The sequence below is a fragment of the Myotis davidii genome, unplaced genomic scaffold (assembly GCF_000327345.1).
Source record: "Myotis davidii unplaced genomic scaffold, ASM32734v1 scaffold575, whole genome shotgun sequence".
In the NCBI taxonomy this organism is placed as follows: domain Eukaryota; kingdom Metazoa; phylum Chordata; class Mammalia; order Chiroptera; family Vespertilionidae; genus Myotis; species Myotis davidii.
Window position 1 is genome coordinate 2711498 of NW_006290306.1, and position 2502 is coordinate 2713999.

Consider the following 2502-nt stretch of genomic DNA (forward strand, 5'->3'; position numbering starts at 1 on the left):
CACCAGGTAGGGGAAGTTTTCTGTCATTATTTCTTCAAATAGGTTTTCAATATTTGCTCTCTCACTCTCTCTCCTGCTGGCACCCCCATAATGTGAATGTTGGTACACTTGAAGTTGTCCCAGAGACTCCTTACACTATCTAAATATTTTTGGATTCATTTTTCTTTTTGCTCTTTTGATTGTTTTTTGCTCCCTCATATTTCAAATCATTGATTTGATTCTCAGAATCCTATACTCTACTGTTGAATCCCTGTATATTATTCTTTATTTGAGTCAGTGTATGCTTAATTTCTGACTGGCCCTTTTTTATTTTTTTGGAGGTTTGTAGAAGATTCTTGAGTAAACTTATAACTGTGGTTTTGAACTTTATATCCAGCAGCTTGTTTTCTTCTATTTCTTTTATTTGTGACACATTTCTTTGCATTTTGTCTGCTTCCCTGTGTTTGTTTCTATTTATTGGGTAGAGCTGCTATGTCTCTTTGAGTTTGTAGAGTGGCCTTGTGTAGTAGGTGTTCTATGGGGCCCAGTGGCTCAGCCTTCCCAAGTCACCCTTTGTGGGCTGTGAGCACAATCTTGTAGTTGAGACTTGATTGCTATTGGTGTCATTGGGAGGAATTGACCTCCAGGCCAATTGGCTGTGAGGACCAGTTGCAACTATAGTGGGAGAGATGCTGTGCAGGAGACACTCCTATGGAGCAGGACTTGCTTCACTGGGGCTTTGGTGTTCACTGAGTCTGCCCCTGGGGTGTGTCAGTCATGGATGTGTAGAGTTATAACATGGTATGGTCTGATACTGACCACTGGGTACACTGGCTCTTGGGTCTCCAGGGAGGTGCAAAGTCAGCCACTGCCTGGGGCCACCCAGCAGGTGCTACAGAGAGATCTGTAGATTCCTCCTCTATGTATCAGGTTTGGAAGTGCCCAGATGAGGCCCAGCTATGAAGCAAGGCAGGCTGGTACAGATGCCAGATCTTGGTCCTTTTATTGATAGGTTTGGGGTTCCCTAACCTACCTGCAGCTTGTTTGAGAGATTTTACCCTATGCAAGGACAGGCCATTCATATGCAAAAGCAGCTGCATGCAGCTTGTGTGAGATTGTAAATTGGATGAGGCAGGGTCTTAGGGAATCACTAAGGTGGAGCAAACAGAAATGGCTGCCAGTCAGCCCTGTGACCCAGGGAGATCCCAGCATAGGAACAATGATCCCTGTGAGCACCTACCTCTTGGAGAAAGCCACCCCTGAGTTCCTGCCCTGATGCCATACAATCCAGTTCCTCCACGTATGTGTCTGTGTTCCCCAAAACCTTACCCTGGTGCTGGAACTCAGAGGAAGCAGGACCTTGTAAGTTTAGTTCATGGTGCTGGCCTTTTAAGAGGAACAGCTGGTTCTCCAGCAGTGTCTGTGTCACTGAGTCCTAATCTGCACTGGTTTTTACAGCCTGTAGTTCTTACTGCCTGTAGGGACTTCTTTTCCCAGCTCTGAGAGCCTGGGCTGGGGGTCTGGTGTGGGGCTGGGACCCCTTGCCTCCTCCAGGAGGCCTCCACAGAGACAATCTCCCTCCTGGTTAAAAAAGTGGCACATGTGAGTGCCAGACCAGCCCGTTCTGTGCCTTTGCACCTCCTACCAGTGTCAGTGTGTTTTCTTCTTTACTTCTCTAGTTGTAGGACTTCCATTCAGCCAACTTTCCAGTGGTTCTAGATGATGGTTGCTCTGTATTTTAGTTGTAATTTTGATGTGGTTGTGGGAGGTGGTGAGTACAGGCCTTTACCTACACCACCATCTTCAAATCGTCTGAAAGCTATTTCTTTTAAAAAATATATATTTTATTGATTTTTTTACAGAGAGGAAGGGAGAGGGATAGAGAGTTAGAAACATCGATGAGAGAGAAACATCGATCAGCTGCCTCCTGCATACTCCCCACTGGGGATGTGCCCGCAACCAAGATACATGCCCTTGACCAGAATTGACCCTGGGACCCTGGAGTCCGCAGGCCGATGCTCTATCCACTGAGCCAAACCGGTTAGGGCTGAAAGCTATTTCTTTAAAAAAATTTTTTTTTAAATTGATTTCAGAGAGAAAGGGAGAGAGATAGAAACATCAACAATTAGAGAGATTCATCTATTGGCTGAGTCCTGCACACCACATTGGGGATCGAGCCCGCAACCCAGGCTTGTGCCCTGACTGGGAAGTGAACCATGACATCCTGGTTCATAGGTTGACATTCAACCACTGAGTCACACCAGCCAGGCTGAAAGTTATTTCTTTTTTTTTTTTCCATTTTTTTTTTTATTATTAGTTTAGAGAGAGTGGAAGAAAAGGGGAAAAGAGGGAAAGACAGAAAGAAACATCAGTGTGAGAGAGACACATCATTTGGTTGTCTCTCGCACATGCCCTTACCTGGGCCAGGGGTAGAGCCTGCAACCGAGGTACATGCCCTTGACAGGAACCTAACTGGTGGCCCTTCAATTGGAGGGCCAATGATCTAACCATTGAGCAAAACAA